Source organism: Erpetoichthys calabaricus, chromosome 4 (genome assembly GCF_900747795.2).
Source record: "Erpetoichthys calabaricus chromosome 4, fErpCal1.3, whole genome shotgun sequence".
Taxonomy (NCBI): domain Eukaryota; kingdom Metazoa; phylum Chordata; class Cladistia; order Polypteriformes; family Polypteridae; genus Erpetoichthys; species Erpetoichthys calabaricus.
The window spans coordinates 39,720,030-39,741,084 of NC_041397.2; the positions used below are offsets into that span (position 1 = coordinate 39,720,030).

At 39.6% G+C, this 21,055-nt stretch overlaps 2 protein-coding genes across 2 annotated transcripts in view; both read right to left on the reverse strand.

Moving 5' to 3' along the window:
* The window catches only part of slc6a7 (solute carrier family 6 member 7), a 666,512-nt gene that overhangs the window by 241,781 nt on the left and 403,676 nt on the right, over nucleotides 1–21,055 (reverse strand). The window lies entirely within an intron of this gene.
* rhogb (ras homolog family member Gb) overlaps nucleotides 1–21,055 on the reverse strand; it is a 61,452-nt gene that overhangs the window by 39,759 nt on the left and 638 nt on the right. The gene's annotated exons all lie outside the window — the stretch shown is intronic.

The window sequence follows — 21,055 nt, forward strand, 5'->3', positions numbered from 1 at the left end:
CCCTATTTCAGAATACAAAAGCCTTACAAAGTTTTCCTGAGTGTAATAAATAGACCCTAAGAATCATTTTATCTAGTGTACACTGCTATTAATGTTAAGATGTGTGGCACCGTGGATGTTTTGCATGCTTTACTTTCATGTTGTTAAGCAACACCGATACACAGTTAAGTCATGTACAGAGATTAGAGTTCATGAATGTATTAATAATTACCTGCTTCAATATGAATCAGTTTGGAGTAATGTACAACTTTCCCTGCAAATAATAAATTAATCCTTTGTATTAAATATTGGGGGCAGCACGGTGGTGCAGTGGGTAGTGCTGCTGCCTCACAGTTAGGAGACCTGGGTTTGCTTCCCAGGTCCTCCCTGCGTGGAGTTTGCATGTTCTCCCTGTGTCTGCGTGGGTTTCCTCCGGGTGCTCCGTTTTCCTGCCACAGTCCAAAGACATGCAGGATAGGTGCATTGGCGATTCTAAATTGTCCCTTGTGTGTGGTTGGTGTGTGGGTGGGTGTGTGCCCTGCCCGGGGATTGTTTCCTGCCTTGCACCCTGTGTTGGCTGGGATTGGCTCCAGCAGACCCCCGTGACCCTGTAGTTAGGATATAGCGGGTTGGATAATGGATGGATGGATGGATTAAATATTGGTAACACTGCATAAAAGAATAACTCATTTTTTGTATTTACCTACCACAAAAGAAATCTGAAAAAATCTTATTCTACGAGATTAAATATATGAAATAAAATGAACAAAAACAGAAGATAATATGGTTATTAGAATAAAATGTGTTAGAAAGGTGAATTTCGTATTACCTTTGGTAAAAGATTTACCTTCCTTATTATTTGATTGACACTTATCCAAGGTGACCTTTGAGATCAAACTGGCTACATTTATTTTATTCTTCCACTTGATGTTCATGGCCACACAGTATTAGAAACAGGATTTGAAACCACAACCTTAGGGTCTGTGGTTCGAAGCTTTAACCACGATGCCACACTGCCTGCCTGACAAAGCCTCTGACAAAGTATCACAAAAGCATTTAACAGCAATTGTTTTTTTAACCAGTGGTGCTATGGTCACTGGGTTTGACTCGTCCCAGTCATTGTTTTCTGTGGATTTTGCCTATTCCTGTGTGGTTTTTCTATTTTCTTACACACCCTTAAATATATGCTGGTCATGTGACAGAATGGCATCTCTTTTTGGTTATTTCATGCTTTGTGTCCAATGCTGCCAGGGCTAAGCAGATTGGCAAACTTGATTATATAATGTAAGAAAAGATCAAAAATATTTTGTCAAAATTTTTGCACGAAAATCCCAAGGCTTAAAAATATAAAAATTAACTTAAAAATCCATTTGCTTTGTTAATGAAAACACTTTATGGCCTAAGGGCCTTCACTGCGGTTCAGATGAGCAATAAATGTAGACAAGTGGTTTCTATGTAAATATCACCATCTTTGCCAAAACAGTTATTAGTTACTCAAGGAAATAACTGCAATATTAAAAGTTCCTGAGGGTGTTCAACAAATTCACGAGATAACAGTGTTTGCATTGATCATTCATACTGCATTAAGCAAGCCTGAGAATTTTATGTATATTTGTTTGGGTTTGCTTTATAAGGTAGAAGACTATTGATGCCAAAATTAAATGCAATCCCACATGTTAACTCCGTACATTGTAACACATGGTGCATTTAATTTTGGCACATTTTCATCTTGTTATAATTTAAAAACCTATTAACCATATGATCGATTACATTTCACTATGGCACACAATTCTCTTGTCAATTTAAAATACAATACAAAGTCATTTTGCATTTTAATGTACTTCCACAGATTGCATTTCATAATTAAAAGCAAAGCAAACGTATTACATTTTGCTTAGCGTCTTCTCTGAGTGTAGTGCGTGTCGATTAAAGACCGCACATTAGTTAAAGATGCCAAAACTAATCAAATGGCCAGTCAGTGTCAAAACGTGGGGCAAGGGGTGTCAACAGCTTGGGTAAGTGGTGTTCAACTTCTAAACATTTCTAAGCAAAGTGGAATGATTGAAGAAAACTGTGACAAGTATGTTTTAGGCCTTGCTGAAAAAGTTTACTTTTAAGTTGTTTAACTAATGTGTTATGATTGTCTTATATCATAATACTTATATATTATTATCAGATAGTCCTGACTGATACTTCAAGAAGTATGGCCTCTTACCCCACCTATATTCTCCCCTTGCAGACTCCTAGGCCATAAAGTGTTTTCACTAATAAAGCAAATACATTTTTAATTTAATAATTTAGGTTTCAAAGCCTTGGAATTTTCATGGAAAGGTTTTGGTAAAAAAAAAAAATTGTATCTTTTCTTGCATTATTTTACCAATTATGTTAATTTACTTATTCTTGGTTTCGTTTAATTACTCCACATTAACATTTCCTTAGTACCAGAACACAGAAATGTTTAGAAGAACGCCTCTTACGTCAATATTTGACACCCCTTACCCCACCTTTTTACACTGATTAATCATGCCAAAACTGAATACTATCAAATGTTCAATGTCCATCCATCCATTTTCCTACCCGCTGAATCCAAACACAGGGTCACGGGGGACTGCTGGAGCCAATCCCAGCCAACAAAGAGCGCAAGGCAGGGAACCAGTCCCAGGCAGGGTGCCAGCCCACCGCAGAATGGTCAATGTGTGGTCTGCAATTGATATGCAATAAACTCAGAGAAACCGCCACGCAAAATACAATGTACTTTGCTCTCAGTTATGATATGCGATCTATGAACATGAATTAAAATGTAAAACACCTTTTACTGCATTTTAAACGAAAATTGTGTGAAGTAGTGAAAAGCAATTGAACATTTGTTTGATATGTTTTTAGTTATGACACCATAAAACTGTGCCAAAATTGACTGCATTGCAATGTAGTTAACACGCTGGATTGCATTTAATTTTGTCATGGATAATCTTCCATAGTGATGATGTACACTTATAATTGCCCAATATTAAATAAAACCTATCTGATATAAAGAAAAAATAATAAACATTATATTTTCTATTTTTATCCTATTACATAACAATATATTTTCTGTTATTTTGATTCTGTATTCATAAGCTCATATTACCTAAATCCCTGCCAGTTCCTCTTCCTCAGCGCAGTACAGTATTACAGTAAAGGGGATTCTTCTTGCTGAAGTTGACGAATAATGGCTTTTTAAATCAGCAGTGACTACCAGTGACATTGGATATGAGTATTTTATTTAAAGTATGGTTTTGCATTTAAAATCTAGTAGCTGCTCATTACCCAAGTAATTAGAATAAAAGCAGCACAGCTCGCGTTGTATTTTCAAATATTTAAAATGGTGTTCACCATATCAAAATAATGGCCTAAATTTCATCTGACTACCTTTTCACTTTAGGAATGTTCATGTTTTCATAAAGATGATCCTAAGGTCTGGCCTAACATAAAATGTGAATGGGCTTTTTTTATGTTTCTGCATAATGTTTCATAGGGGATTCCCATTTCAATGTTGACAGGTGGCTGCAGAGGACATTGGTTTAAAAACTGATAATCAGTGTTGTAGATATTTATCCATCCACCCAACTTGGACTGGGGGCACCAGACTATCGCAGGAAACACTCATACCCACACTCCGCCACACAAGGCCAGTCCTGGGCATTGACATTTAATTAAAACATAGTTGTGCAAATTTGTGTTTTTGTAATTTCACTTTGTTTGAATAGCCTAAATTACGTAGATTCTTTTTTTTCACCTACAGATATGAAAAGAAATTCCAATAAGTCAAGAGAATCCAAATGAATCAATAGTCAATTATAAAAAAAAACCTTAGTTTTTTTAGTTCAAATAAATAACATCTCGCTTCACATTTTCAGTGATCCCTATAAAAATGTCTCATGTAATACAAGCTAACAGTGGAAACTTTAAAAGTTGAATCTATGCCTCCTATGAAAATACTCCAACATAAGGGTTTCTTTATTAAAAAATATACTCTAAAACAAAAGATTCTTACACTGCCTTATTAGCAATAAGTTGTTATAAGCCTGCAAAAAGTTACGGCATTCTCCAAATTTCTAATTGTCTCCAGTTCAGGGCTGCACCAGCCCATCGTAGTGTACACTGACACCGGGCTAATTTAGAGTTTCTGATAATAAACTTACCATCTACATCTTTGGGGTATTAAAGGAAAATGGGAATAGTCAAAGGAACACCCACCCCACTACAGAACCTTATACTTAAAAATAAAACACAAAGTTGACTAGACAAATGAAAATATTCCTTCGTGAAAAATATAACTTTAATGATGTTTATGATAAAATGATTAATGACTATAATTCTTACTTCTATATAAGTCACAGAATGGGGTCTCAAACCACACATTGCATTGCATGGGTGGGTGTATCCTGAAGGCTACAGACCTAAGGGATAAAGAGCATCACAAAGGCTCTGTCTTCGAGGACTCAGCTTTATGCTGTGATAGTGTAAGTCAAAGAGAAAAACGTATAAAAATCGAAAAAATAGTTACCTAGAAATGATGTCCATGCAAAAGTCTCTAGACATAAAGGGATTTAAAAAATAACAACAGATGTTATATTCAAAGAAAAGTGTAAACTCCCTGGTGTACATGCAAGAACTTAACTGTACTCTAAAATACATAATATTATTACTTACACTACTACAGTACATACAATACTGCCTAATGCAAATTATTTGGACAACTAAAAATGTAAAACAAGGAGGAAGTAACAAGGCGCACCGGGCATTAAAATGTACAAAGTTTCTGCAGTATACTGTGTGCAGCACTAACATTTTTTAATCGTCAAGACAAGAATCTGCCATTTTGATCACGGCTTTCACATTACTGCAGGCACATTTAAAAGTAGTGCCCATGTAGTCTGTGTTAACACATGGCACACATTTTTAAAGGTTTCATATGAATGTAAGACAGGTCACTGAAGTAAATGTGCTCAGCATTTCTGAAGAAGCACATAAACTCATCTGGGCCAAGTGAAGGTATTATAAACACCAATTAGCTAATGGACAGATGCTGCTGTTTTGCATTAATATTAATTAGTCTCAGCTATGTTTTTGATGTGTTTTAACAAACCTGAATCCTCTTATGTGATTGCTCTATATTTAGTGAGGGGTATAATCCATTTGCGCATTTTGCCTTGAGAGCTGTCACGGACTCAATGGAGGCTGTGATCGGGGCGCTCGAGAGACTGAGCGAAGAGTTTGAGTGTCCGGGCTTGTGAGTGTCCTGGATAAACACCAAGAGCCAGGCCTTTAATGACCTCTTGGGCACAGCCATCAGCAGTGTGTCTGTCTGCGAAGAGAGTGTCGACCTCGTCGAGAGGTTTACTTACCTTGGCAGTGACATTCATGTCTCTTGTGACTCTTCCTATGAAGTCAGTAGACAGATTGGGAGAGCATGGGGGGTCATGAGACCACTGGAAAGGGGTGTGTGGCCCTCCCGATATCTTTGCAAAAGGACGAGTCTTTAGAGTTCTGGTGCTTCCTGTCTTGCTATATGGTTGCGAGACATGGATGCTATCCAGTGACCTGAGGTGAAGACTGGACTCCTTTGGTACTGTTTCTCTCCGGAAAATCCTTGGGTACAGTTGGTTTGATTTTGTGTCAAATGAGCGGTTGCTCATGGAGTCCCGAATGAGGCACATTACCTGCATTGTGAGTGAGCGTCAGTTACGGCACTACGGCCATGTGGCGCGATTCCCTGAGGGGGATCCAGCTCGTAAGATCCTCATTGTTGGGGACCCGAGTGGCTGGACCAGGCCAAGGGGTCGCCCACGTAACACCTCATTGCAGCAGATAGAGGGTCATTTCCGGAGGGTGGGACTGGACTACGTGTCTGCCTGGGGGGGTTGCCAACCAGGATCCAGAGATGTTTCGTCGTGTAGTGGGTGCAGCAACGCACTGTACCAGTGCATGCTCCCCAACTTGACTTGACTTGCTGTCACAGCATTTTGCGCCTGCACTTGTTCAAGAGCGTAAAGTTTGTACTATTGTATGATACTTCCGAGGTGGAAGTGATAGATCGTCCATTTAGCTTTCTGAAGAGGATTACTTGCGTTCTGTTTTGTAAAGAGTATTTACCCCATGTTTTGACACCCATTGCACGTGCAACCTACCTGGTAGGGGGTCTCTCGCTGAATTGCTTTTCCCAAGATTTCTTCTATTTTTTCCCTACACAGGTTTTTTCTTGTTGTCATAGAGAGTCAAGGCCGGGGGTGGGGGGCTGTCAAAAAGCAGGGCAAGTTAAAGCCCATTGAAGCATTCCTTATGTGATTTTGGGATATATAAGAAATCCATTGTTGTTGTTGTTTAATAAAGAGGGATTGTAGCAGGAGGGCACAACCCACATCTCTTATTTTGAGTTATAAGGACAACTTTTTAAAGAGTAAGTTTACTGTTTTTGCCATTTAAGCTGTTCATAATGGATTTGCAATGAAAAATTAAACTGCTTTACAATTGGCTGCTTGGATTTTGAATGTTTTATATTTTTCCTGGCATGGTGCTGCAGTGGTAGTGCTGCTGCCTTGTAGCTAAGAGACCACATAGTTCACAGCCCGGGTCATCCCTACGTGAAGTCTGCATTTTCTCAGTGTGTCTGTGTGGGTTTCTTCCCAAAGTCCAAAGAAATGCGGGTTAGATGGATTGGCAAGATGCCAAACTGTCCCTGGTGTGTGTCTGTGTGTGTGTGTATTCAGCCTGCAATAGACTGGCCCCCTGTGCTTGCCAGGATGGGCTCCTGTGACCCTGCACTGGATTAAGCCTGCTTAGAAGGTGGTATGGTATGCTTTTCCCCCCAAGCTTTCAAATTAGTTGAAAATGTACTAAAAGCCTTGTCAATCACATATGATGTGGTTCAGCTTTGAAAACAAAAAACTAAATGTCAAAAGTTAAAAAAAAAAAATAATGACCTAATTCTTGGTAGTGTTAGTTTCACATACTAGTTGTTTCCTTTCATACACATTGTTAGCCTGACAAAGCGTGTCTTTATGATTGGTCTTCTACATAAGAAATATGTTTGTTAAGAGTTTAACCGGAGAGTTTAATCACTCTAGAGTGCAGATGTAAATTGTTGATTACAAAATGTAAATAATATAATAATCTATGTTGTTATTATGGAGTACTGAAAACTATTTTTACAACAGGAAATATTGAAGGACAGATGCCAGATATTACATGTAAGCTGTGTTTTGATGCTAAATACTGCATCAGTCTCAGTGTTTAAATCCAGGCAGAGGACTCACTACCCCACTGTAACAAACCCATTTTAGGGCTGATGATTATGATGTTGGTGGCACGGTGGCGCAGTGGTAGCGCTGCTGCCTCGCAGTTAGGAGACCCGGGTTCGCTTCCCGGGTCCACCCTGCGTGGAGTTTGCATGTTCTCCCCGTGTCTGCGTGGGTTTCCTCTGGGCGCTCCGGTTTCCTCCCACAGTCCAAAGACATACAGGTTTGGTGGATTGGCAATTCTAAATTGGCCCTAATGTGTGCTTGGTGTGGGGGTGTGTTTGTGTGTGTCCTGCGGTGGGTTGGCACCCTGCCTGGGATTGGTTCCTGCCTTGTGCCCTGTGTTGGCTGGGATTGGCTCCAGCAGACCCCCGTGACCCTGTGTTCGGATTCAGCGGGTTGGAAAATGGATGGATGGATGATTATGATGTTCATATTGCAACTCTGTTTGATCAACACGTCACTGTCTCTCCTCTACATTTGTTTCTCTACTCAGTATCCTGCTGCGGTGCTAGGTGCCAAGGCTGCATTGCTAAGCTACTAGTCCAGTTCGGGCAAAGTGACAACAGGGATATCAGGAGGCTTGGGATTACACAATAAAAGAATCTGATCTGTATTTATTAGGCATGATTAGTTGTTGCAGACATTTTTTCAGAACTTAATTATATAAGCTACTCTGTTGTCCTCTCGATTCAGCACTGGAGCCTTTCCACCACTGATAGCCACATTTAACACGAGTGGAACTGCAAATGTGTTTTCTCTCTACACACAGCAATCAAGTCAGCAGGAAAGAAAAAAAACATCAAGGACAGCGGTGGCAGCAGTAAACCATGGAAGATGGCCAGCCCTGACCCTTCTGCAGCTTTAGCTTTAGCTTTACAGTGAGCAGTACACTATGCAGTACACATAAGCACGAGCTATCACTAAAACTCTAATTGCTGTGCATATATGGGAGGTCCAGCCAATCTCTCTGGACGTGATGTGGACACTGAAGACACATTTTAATGCCCAGTGTTAATGTAATCCTCCTTAACTGCTTGCATACAGTATATGAATACAACAATACAATAAGATGAAAAGCACTTTAAAGTGGGTCTTTGAGAAGACTAACCTAAAGTCATTGTGGGGTACAGTATATGTAACATGTTTTGAATACTGATGAGGCAGGCCACTTTAAAAATATCTCATGGCTAGTTTAAGTTTGATCACCCTACTGTAGCTTGATTAGTGATTTAAGTATTTTGCTGCTATTTCGTAATTATTTTCAGGCATCTTGTGGCTGCCCTGGAAGTTTATTGAGCTTCCCAGTGGGTCATGGCTTTTGTTTGTTTTAACCAAACGTGGACCCCCAGAGGTTTACTTTGCTTTCTTCTCTTTTTGTCATCAACTGCCCAAATCTCATTTATAACGTAAATTGACTTTACAGTATTACATTGGTTTATGTTAATCATAGATATTAATTTAAAAACAATATTAATTTGTGTGTTAATGTATATGAATGATGTATAGTTTAAAAATTTACTATAATTACATTAACATTGCAAACATGTGTGAGTGAGAAGCAATAAAATAATCATTGAATACATTTTTGAGGTGTATGTTGATCTGATTAAAGTAAATCTTTAATACAAGCAACTGAAATAAAAACAGTTTGAAGTTCATCCAAGCCGGCCCTGGTGAAAATGCCATATGTCAAAAAGGGGGAACCTTCCTTCAAAATGTGCCACTCCCTGCCTAATGTTTACAGTTTAATCTACCTATTACTCTTACAGTACAGTGGAAATGTATACCCATGTATACTGTACATTACACATTATTTTAGTAATGCAAATTTTTATTATATTAGTTATCTCTGTGTCATATACTGTATAACTGTTCTACCACTGAAGTTAAGATTTTTAGTGTTCCCCAATAGGCCTGGGTAAAAATATTGATTTTCCAATTAATCGTTATTTTTCATTTAAACGATTTGATATTGATTCTTAAAGTCTCATTATCAATCTTGTGAATCTTTGTCCTGCTCAATTACTATATGTTGACTTTTGCTGATCTTTATTTTTCGTGTCCGATCCAACTGATGTCACTAATGAACCTGTTAAGACTTTCTATGGAAAAAGCACTTTACTGCATCGCATAAAATGAGAATGGGTCGGGCTTCTGGTAGGACTAAATAAAATGGTATGCCCTCCTCAACTGAAATCAGCACCTTTGACACTTTCCTGCGGGTTTAAACGGTGCATTGGTAAAGAACAACTGGAATAATGCAAAGCCATATGTAAGCTCTCCGGCTCAGAAGTTAAGTACTGTTGTAAGAAATCATTTATGCCGACGTTCTACATAAACGTAATTTCAGTTAACATCCAATCGAGCCTAAACAATCTACACTGGAGACAACGGGTAGCTCCAATCTTCCATTTAATTTGCCTCACGCCCAATCTACAGTAGTTTTTATCAATAAAGAAGATATGAGACCCTACAGCATTGTTGAAAACGAGGGCTTTTGACAAATGATACAGCTTTTTGAACTGCAGTATGCTACACCAAACAGAAAGCAAATGAGTGAAGTTATTGTACCTAGGCTTTATGAATATCTTAAGCAAAGCATCACCATGTCTGTCAGGTCAGTGGAGAGAGTGGCCATAACTCGCGACAGCTGAACATCCAGGGCAGCAAATTCCTAAATGACAAATCTCATGTCACTACATTAGTAACAACAAGGTACCTGTGAAGTATGTGTTGCAGACAAGCGTGCTGCACCGCAAGCAACCTAGCTGCCTATACAGTATGCTGAGCTGCTGAGATGGCTGGCTGTTGTTCCAAAAACCTTTTTAGCATTTCCATTGCACTGATCCTGTTATGGTGCTAAAAGTTTGTAACACACCTGACCTGGCCAAGCAAGCAGGCAATTGTTGGAAGTTTCAGAACAGTGTATGATACTAAAGTGAGTGTGTGTGCAAAACAGCCGGCCTCAAGTGTCTCCATAAGCTGTACTGCACAGATCATATTAGCGGAGTTGTCAGTCGTGACAGCCATTTCTTTTACTTTTATGTTCCATTCATCCAACGCTGTTGTCAAAAAGCATCATCACTAGATCCTCATTTTAAAACACTTCCTTTTTGTATAGTAGGAACTGTGAGGACAGTTTTTCGAGACTGATTAATGTAACTGCTACACTTGAGCAGCTGAAGATGTAACTTGTAGAATTATAGAAAGACATGAATCAACTAATTCAAGATTATATGAAATGCCCAATAGGGAATACATTTGGCTAACAGTTTAGTTGAAGTGTGTCCACATGGAGACTCATAACACATGAATAGGTTATTGAATGACATGTATTATTTAAGGAGCAATATTTGATTCTTTTATAATAATAGTATTTGCAAGATAATACAGATGTTTTATAAAGTAGATGCCTTTGCATTGTATTAAAACAAAGAGGCATGATATGTGTGGACTCTGATGTGGTGATACATATGTTAGTTAAATTATGGTGAATTCTGAATGAGTGCAGTGCCATGAAAAATGTTTTTTTATCTTTTCTTTTTTTAAAGAGTAATGATATTTTGTTCCACATCTTCCACACACTGATGTTACCTGTTCATTACTAATCAAGTATTTCTTCTTAAATGCCATGCCATGCTTATGCATATGTTATGAAGTCACTAGGCAGACAACCTTCAAATAAAGTATTACTGAAATTTATCAGATTATTATTAATGTTCTCTATGCATGGTTAAGTAATCTCTAAAAAAAAGCCACAACTTCAAATGTATCAGTGCACACTAATTCAGTCAAGATAAAATCGACAGCAAATCAAATCGGGACATTGTGAATTGAAATTGAATCTGGACATCAGTGCCAATGCCCAGCCCTAATCTCCAAGGACATTTTTCTGTAAATTCAAACACTATCACTTTAACTAAAATTCAAATATAACTTTCAAACAAGGCTCTTCCTTTCATGCATGCCTAGTCTGACCAATTAAATATTTCCCATCAGCAATGTAGCACAAAGATTTTCATTAACTCTGCATTATTTCTTGCTCTCATTTCTCCTTAGACAACTATTTTTAAACAGTTACTAATAAAATCAAGCTATCATTTCTAGATGGAAAAAACAGCAACTTCCACCTTTTTTCACACATTCTCAAGCTTAGCTACATTCAATCTATTATCTTGTCTTCATTTTTTGCAAAACCTCTATACGTAGTTTCTCAGTACACACATTTATAGTAAGAACTACTTCTGCATGGTAGTTTTCCATCTGTGTACTCAATTTTCCTGTTTTGTGAGGCTTCAGGGAACTGTACCAGCATGAAGAGACAAAGATTACTAGCAGAGCTTTTACATGTGGATGGTGTGTGCCAGAGAGCTTGACAAAAGTAAGTCATTCCTGTCGGACATAAGGTCAACAGAACTATCTTGCCAAAGCTGATAAAAAAAGCAGCAAATGAGGCAGTTTCTAGAACAATGACAACAAAAGACCAAGGCAAAGATCACATTTCAAAAACCAAATGTTTGAAAACTTAACAGGAACTTAAAGCTAGAATAGAAAGTACTCTCTAAAAAGTAAACTTAACTTAGAGAAGATAAATGTTTGAAGAGATGCTTAAATACACTGGTGCACAAGCAGACCTCAGTTGGCTCACTGAGATAAAATAGTGGCGTGGCCACGAGTCATGGAAGACATACAACACAAAATATTTAAATCTAGAAAAGAACAAAAACATGGAGTGGAAAGATTCAGCAAATACTGTGCTATACTTATGACATTAAAATCCCAACATATTAGCAGCATTGGTCATATGGAACATGAAAATAATCTTAACAGAAAGTAAAGAAGGACTAAGACACCGTAACACCACCAGCTCCCCCCTAACCATGGCATCACTACTTTTAGATGTATAAGAGGACCCAGATGTTACTGATCTTGTGCTTTTAAATTTACTGTTACTTATCAGAACATCATAAATGGAGTGGTTTGTATCTGCAAATGAAATAGCAAAATTTGCAGTGACTGTGACGATTATAGCTGAAAAGTCATTTTTGCTTCTCTGACTATGCAGAAATCTTCTTTCTTCTCTCCTCAAATGTATTTATTGTTTATAGACATTACTGTTACAACTTAGTTGGATGGACTTTTGAAAAATAAAGAACAGCAAACATTTTTTAAATAGTTTCTGTCAGGAATCATAGTCTATTGAGCAGATAATCACCCTAGTTGTGCATGCAATAGTTTTTCAGTTTTTTTTAGCTGAAGCTCTCCCCATGACTGTTGGGATCACCACACTGGTGGTGACAGCATGACATAATGGGAGCATGGCCACGTGAAGTAGTGGGTGTGGTCACATGATTTGGCATGTGATGTCACAGCAGCTGTTTTCCCTGCATAAATAAAGGAGGCTTGGTAGGGTCATCAGGTCTTCCAGATTTGTTTGAATTACAAGACTCTGGCATTTCACCTTGCTCCTTTTCGTATTTGCTGTTTTGACATCAATCACTCCTTTATTTTATACTTGTATATATTTTGCTTTGGTTCTGCTCCTTTTTATTTTTGTTGAAGCCAGATCTGGTGCTAGTTTATGTTAGGAAGGTACTCATGGCATTCAACCACAATTTCTCTTTTATCCTCCTTTTTCAGGCTAATGTTACGGTCTATTTGATGTTCTATGTTTCCTTTGTTTTGGTCTCCCTGTTGCGGCTTAATGTCAGGCAACCTATAGGTATATTTTGTATTACTATAAATATATTTTTATTTCTATGTGATAGCCACTACCTCTAGGGAAAGTGATCAGAGAGCAGAGAAAGGAACCAACAGACAAAGAAAGAGGGCAGGCAGTAGATGAGGCCAGGAGACAAAACCTGAAGCCTGAAGTAACAACCATGTTGCTGTTCTACAGGTGACCATCTTATAATAACACAAGCCAGCCTTAAAATAACAAATTCCACTCATTTATAAGGCCTGTAGGGTTGGCCAAAATAATTTGGCTTCAGACACAGCGGTGATTGCAAAAGGAGACATTCACAAATATTGTACAGTTGCTGCCACATAAAGTGGAGACGATTATTAGCACATTGATGTCACTCATTCAGTGCCTAATAAATTGTACTATTTGAAATACTGTTCAATGCACTATTTGGTGGTCTATGGTGTCTTACTGGAGTGAGCAATGAACAGAGCTTAAACAGAACACAGAGTATCAGTGCCTGACTAGCCTTGAAGTGCTCTTCTCCACATTTTTTCATCCACAAGTCAAACACTGCTAAAAGGACATCAACACATGGTATATGTAAAACCAACCTGTGAACTGCTAAATTAAGTCCACATATGGACGCGCAAAATTATCTGAATGACCAAAGCATCCTAAGCTTTTTTCTAATTAATTTAATTTTCACAACTAACAAATTACACCGTATCATTGTATTGTGTCTGCTGTCCACCTCAACTTGCATAATCATGGCACTTACTTGTACTCTTTAACTAGCTCAACTGTGTTTGTACCTTTTCATTTTTAGAACAATCTTCTTATTATAACTTAATGTCATATTGTATTAAAATAATCATAACCTGAATATAATTTTTGATTGTTTAAAATCCATATTAACAGTTTGTGTTATTAAGGAGTGCTTTACAGCTACTACACATCAGGAAAGTCTCATTACTGAAACCACTTAAATTTGCATTACTTATTTAGGCACTAAGCAAAGCTTCAAAATCAAACTTTCAGGCTCATATAAATGAGCATTAAAGATAATATAGGCAAGAGACCAAAAAATGGAAGGCATGAGAAATACGGACACCTTTTTCAGAGGCTAAAACGTTTGGTCTGGAGACCATGCAAACATCACAGAGCATACTCAACGACACACTCCAACACCCACACTTAGAGCTACTAATTGACCTAACGTCCCATGTTTAGGACGTGGGAGAAATCCCAGAGAGCACCTCAACAGATGTGGAGGGCCGCCTTTCAAACTCCAAAAGACAGTGATCAAGCTCGTGACTAAGTGTTAGCTCTTGGAATTGGAACTGGAGTGCCTTATTGCTTATCACGATCCTGATGTGCCATCCTGGGTAACAGTACACAATGTATTTTAGGTGTGTGGGGAGCTATGGCACTGAAAGAATTCATTGCTAAGCAACAGAGAGAGGGTGGCAGCAAGGGAAAACTCTCGTAATGTTTTGCTCTGTGAAAGCGAGTAATACAAAGAGAGTGAGCATTTTGAGAGGTTCAACACACAAATCATCATATGATGCTACTGCGTATTTTAATGATATTCTGAGCCACACAACTGTTTTACGTGAAAATACTTTATTATCAAGATGAGATAATCAGGTTCTCAATTTTTCTTCCATTAATGAGTAACCATACATAGTATCAGATGCTACAGATACCTGCAGTGCAGCTAATTCCCTGCAGCCAGTCTTCTACTTGTTTGCATGACTGTTAACCACTATTATAGCACAAACTTTATTAACTTTCTCCCTAGACCTGTTTTGGAAGCTCAAATGACAACATTCACATCTTAAGACATAACTTCTTTATGGCACTAAAAACCCAATTATTCATCCTATGGTCCATTCCCAGCACTTTATGTTTGAAATTTCAGCCTAAAGCTCTCTTTGCTGTGACTACCCAACTGCTCCTTGTAGCTCTGTATATGGTGTGGCAGACGGCCGGAGCCCTTACTCAGCCGGGATGCCCAGAGTATGGAAGGACCAGGGGGGAGAGAGCATTTTCAGGACAGTTTCTCCCCGGGCCGACAGAGGGCAGCCCCCTTGCTATCCATCATGGAAGCTCGACCCTACTGGGGCCCAGAGCCACTGCCAGGGGGCGCATGTACTTTTACAGTGCCCTATTTGGCAGCACTTCCACCACACCCGGAAGTGCTGCCGGAAGAAGCTCGTTGGGCACCTGGAGTCCTTCCGGGTGCCCTATAATAAGGGGCCAGTTACCACCACTCGAAAGCTAGAGTCGGGAGAAAGAGGACAAAGCCTGAGGAGGAGTGGAGGCAGATGGATTGGCGGCAGAGAAGGGACTGGATTGTGTTGCGTGTTGGTGATTTGGGCACTGTAAATAAACTGTGTGCCGGGTGCAAAACCTGTCTCCTGCCTGTCTGTGTCGGGGTTGGCTTCACAACTGCTACAAATAAAGGTGCTATATGAAGTACAAGTGGAACATCATTCCTCATTCTACAGCACTCAGTTCCAACTAATCCATCAATGGGCCCACTTACAAGTCATATAAATTCATTACATGCAGAACATACTAATATTATTAAGTCAGTGGTGTCATTGTGAATATCCAGAACAAGACATGATTATCACTGATGATCTAGAAACAGACATATGACCCAAAGCCAGTTAATGAGGCAGATTTTTTCTGACACTTGACCAGGTGCTACATTGTGAGCATATACTAAATCTTTTCAAAACAAACAAACAATCTGAACTTAAGAACTATTAAGAATGTACCCTCCAAGGTATTCACTGAATAACCACTCCAAAGTCTGCAGGCTTCTGAAGCTTAAAAATACGTTCAGTTTAATCATTTGTTATGTGTTTGTTTGTTATAAAAAGATCATTCATTTACACTAATGATTAAAATTTGTGTATTATACTTCCAAGGCATGTAACAGACGTGCATCACATATCTCAACTTTAAGGAACTCTCCAACAATCTTCTGCAGATGCTCCTGAATGTCATACACATGCCTAAAATATTAATAAGGGGGTGGGTATTATTAAATATTTATAACTTCACTATTTCATCTTCTTTTAAGAAGGATATGTGGTAAGAGGAAAGTAAGTGATATGGTTTCATCTTACTGGTCTCAGCAAACTAAAAAAAGACACGTCACCAGCATATAAATAAGTAAGGCTGATGCAAAGAAATAAGGCTGTCAGTGCAGACAGGAGAGCGCACACCAATGGAAGTGGTTTAAGAGTTAACAGTAAATTTTACATAAATCTTAGAACATACTTCTTCTTTTAGCTGCTCCCATTAGGGGTTGCCACAGCAGATCACCTTCTTCCATATCTTTCTGTCCTCTGCATCTTGTTCTGTTACACACATCACCTGCATGTCCTCTCTCACCACATCCATAAACCTTCTCTTAGGCCTTCCTCTTTTCCTCTTCCCTGGCTGTTCTATCCGTAGCATCCTTCTCCCAATATACCCAGCATCTCTCCTCTGCACATGTCCAAACCAACGCAATCTCGCTTCTCTGACTTTTTCTCCCAACTTTTCTTTTTCTTTGAGCTGACCCACTAATGTACTCATTTCGAATCCTGTCCATCCTCGTCACACCCAGTGCAAATCTTAGCATCTTTAACTCTGCCACCTCCAGCTGTCTCCTGCTTTCTGGTCAGTGCCGCCATCTCCAACCCATATAACATAGCTGGTCTCACTAAAAGGAGTATAATGGTACTGTTGACCACTACCTTAAAGACTGCTGGATTTTATTCTGCACAATATGGCCAAAGGTTTGTGGACACCTGACTACTTATATGAGCTTGTTGGACATCACATTCCAAACCCACATGCATTAATATGGAGTTGTACAATTCCACTGCTCCAGAGTCCAATGAAGGCATTTGTTACTGTTCAAGATGACACCTGACATTGTGCAGAGAGATGTTATACTTATGTGCAGCTGTTCATTCATGGAAACCTATTTCATGAAGCTCCTGATGAATAGTTTTTGTGCTGATGTTGATTTCAGTGGTGGTATGGAACTCTGTTGTGAATGATGCCACAGGGGATAGATAGGCAATTTTCATGTGCTATTGAACCTACTCTGGTGTTGTTGCTCCCACTTCACAATAATAGAACCTGAACTGAATAATTTGGAGGAATGTCCTCAAATTTTTAGCATGATACAAGTAGTGTGTATAGAGTTTGTTTAGTTTTCTGGGTACACGGTAGAGTTGGATCTGTACTAAAATTATGACTGTGGTATCAATACCAGCTTTCAGACAGTTGTATCGATACCAAAACGATTCAGAAGCAAATAGCAGATAATTCAACCCCACCCCCCCCACACTCGGTATTGCAGTACACACCACATTTCTATTGATAGTATAAAGTGTGCGTCGAAGCAATGAAGGGTTGGCCGAGGAGTCTCAATTGTGTTGAAACCTATGGCTCTGGGAAGTCTCCACCATGTCTAACCAACTGTTCCCAGTCTACAGTCCGAGTGTGTTTGGTGCTGGGAGTTTTCTTAGAGTGGAAAGCTGTTGTTTACTTCCAGTACCGAAAAAAACAAAATGCCGGTACTGTACTGTACTTTTCCAGTACCAGTATACAGTGCAAGCCTAGTACATGGGTTTTCTCTGGTGTTCCACTCTCACTCCAATACAGATTAAGCTAATTAGTGGCACTGGTATGTGTGTGTGTTGGTACACACAAGACTGTTGCCATTGGCTGGACTGGTTCACCTGTATCTGATTCTGCTGTGACTATGTACTGGAAAACTCAGGTTCTTAAACATGTATGAATGAACCAATGACAGAATATTAGAAAATAATATCATAAATATGGAACACGTTATCTAGTATTACAGGTAAATGTAGCATCCTGGGATTCCTCAAATACCAAGATAATTAGGACCATAGGTTCAAAAGAGAGGTTAGGAGCACATGCTGATACAGCACATTGCCACACCCACCACATGACAAATCAACTCAGGATTCCCAGATTAGGACCCAAGTACAGCCATGCCAACGGGTGACACCCCAGCACCACACCAGCTCAGATGCAATGGAACAGTGTGAGTTTTTTTTATGGTGGCTGGAGTGCCAATTCTGTTACCAGCCCCCAGGTTTTTTCCCTGCAGGTAGGCCCTCCAGCCTGAATGCAGATTAACGTCATACCCAGGACGAAGCAATTGCAGGTTAAGGGCCTTGCTCAGGGGACTCTGTCACATCGGGCGTTTACGGGATTTGAACTGGCAACCTTCTGATTACCAATGCAGATCCCTACCTCAGAGCCACCAATCCGCCCTATAGGCTCGAAAAGAAGATAAGAAAATTCTAACTTGCATTAATGCCACAACCACATTATACCTCCGCTACACTGGCTTTCTGAATGCCCTCCAAGATTTTTTCACCAACTTTACAAAGATATAAATACAATGTCAGGGATATCCCACCATCACTTCTATTCTGTATAAATCTAGTAGTCCCTTGATTCTTCTTGTCATCTCCCACAAAACACTTTTAACTTTTGGGTCCCCATTCAGCGCAGCTGTCTCCTGGTCCTGTATTTGGGCTTCATCTGTAATTCTTAAGTCACAGCTGAAAATTGAAATTTCTCTTACATATTTTTATCTTCTGGGGGTGGCAAAGTGACACAGTGGGTACAGCTGCTGGCTCACAGCTCCAGGGACATACTTTCAATTCCCAGTCTGCTAATTTTTTATTTGGAGACTAAATGCACTTCCCTTGTTTGTATGGAGTTTTCCTACACATCCCACACAAAGCACACTGGTAAGTCTGGCTGGGCTCAGTAAATGAGACACTTTTGTGAGGCTTCCATGGTGGTCTGACATCTCATTCAGGGTTTTTCTTGCCTTGAATTAGACAGTGCTGGGACAGCATTAGCCTACATGTAACCTTGCAGAGGACCGATGGATGTTTCTGCTTTTTCCATCACTCATTTGCTTACTCGAAAATATGAGGTTTGTCTTCTAAAAAATGATACACATCATACAACAACAAATTAGAAATGAATAACACAGAAACTCACAGCATTAAAAAAACTCAAAAACATTATCTAAAGAAACACAGCATTGTCAGCCTTGCTTACTAACCCCAGTAGCTTTTGGGTGTAAAGCAGGAACAAACTGGAATGGGGTACCAATCGATCGCTGGGCAGACCAATCTGAAGTTAGCAGTCCACATAACATACAAATGTTTGGGATGTGGGATGAAAAAAAACCACAGGGAAAATGTACAGAATTATCACATGTCAGCTATCAGGTGCAGGATCCAAACCAAGGCCTTGAAGCAGTTCCTACCAGAAGATAATGTGACACCATTTAAATAATTTAGGATTCAAAACTAAACTAATATTCTGAGAAAAGTCTGCCTTTTCCTCAAGTTTTTTATTTTTTCCATAAGGTTTTGGGTTCTGAAAGCATCACTGAAAAAGTGGTATAGAAAGAGGGGCAAAGGGTACCTTGTGTAAGACCTTGTTTATCATGGCTCTGGAATGTGGAAACGTATTGTATTGCATTTAGATGGGATATACAAGTAAGAATCTCACTGTACTCTATACACATGGCAATATTCCTACAATACTCATTTTCAGAAATGAATGTTTAGAAAACAGATCTTTGATAACTACTGCTTTTAGGGTCCAAATCCTCACCTTCACTTACGGGCCATAGTCATATGGAGTCTTCTAACTCCTAAAATGATGTGGCACTGGGTAGCTAAGGCCACTAACCTCCATGGTTTATTGAAGATCAGTGTTGCATGTAATAGATGTCTGTCATCAGTTAAGGTACTGTATGTCCTAAATTCTTCAGCAATGAGGCGTACACACTAATCTGTTCATAAACATCACCTGCAATAATGCTGCTGGAAATCCTTTAGATTTTATTCATTCTAGTCATTTTACCAGACCATAGAGACAACTGTACTGCAGTGTTAAGTACAGCATAATGCCCACTATGCTTAGTTAGCATTTTGAGTGCATTGTGGGACATTTAGTAAGCGAAGGGGAGGAAGAAGAGGAAGGAGGTCAAGAGAAGAGTAGGAGTAGTAAGATGAGTGATACAATTAGAAATGTTTGTACAGCAGCCATCCCACCTGCCCTTCAGAACAGGTAATCCACCTGAACCTAAGCATATTTTCAGCCCTGCCAGTATTTAGGTGGGAGACCATCTAGGACAAGCTTGGTGTTGCTGCTGGAAGAGATGGTGGTAAGGCGATCCTGTGGTCTGTGTGTGGATCACAATGCCCCAGTGCAGCGATGGGGACACTGTGATGAAAAAAAACTGGTGCTGTCCTTCAGTTGAAGCACTGACTCTCTGTGGTCATAAAAGGTCTCTGGACATCTTATGAAAAGAGTATGGTGTTTCCAAAGTCCTGCCTACACTGCTCACCACTTTCTGGTTATTCTGGCACCCAAATCATCACCAGTCTCTTACTGGCTAACTGTTTCTCTCAGACCTTCACCACCAATATATGGCATGTGTACTAGCTGCTGTGGATTCGTCCTGGTGGATGCTACACATTGGTGGTGGTTAAAGTTGTACCCCACTGTCTATGTAAAGCACTTTTGAGTAGGATTGGAAAATGCTATGCAAATCTAAGTATTTAATGAACTGTATGGATATGCAGTGAGGAGGAAAAACGGGGGTGCTGAGTGAGACAGTATGGAGGTGATAGATGGGGCAACAGAGCCTCAAGTCGGGATGTGGAAAAGAGGCAAAGGAGGAGAAATGACATCGATGAGGCAGGCAAAAATAAGAAGAATGTTTAAATGCAAAGTTCTGTATCAGAGACGTTACTGCACTCTGCCACGATCGTTCCGAGTACTTGAGTTGCATCCCGGAGCCATTAAAGAAGCACGTTACCAGCACTGGCGTCCCGTCTTGCTCCTGCCTACTGCCTGACTGACGGCTGCTCGCGATCTCGCGGGTTCACCTAATGGATGGAAGGGCCTAACTGAATGAAATCCACAAACGGATAAAAACGCAAAGCCTGGCATACGCTTCGCTGATTCGTTTCCCTTCCCCACTCTCGATAGAGAAAAAAAACTTGAATTTGAACACAGAAAATGCGAG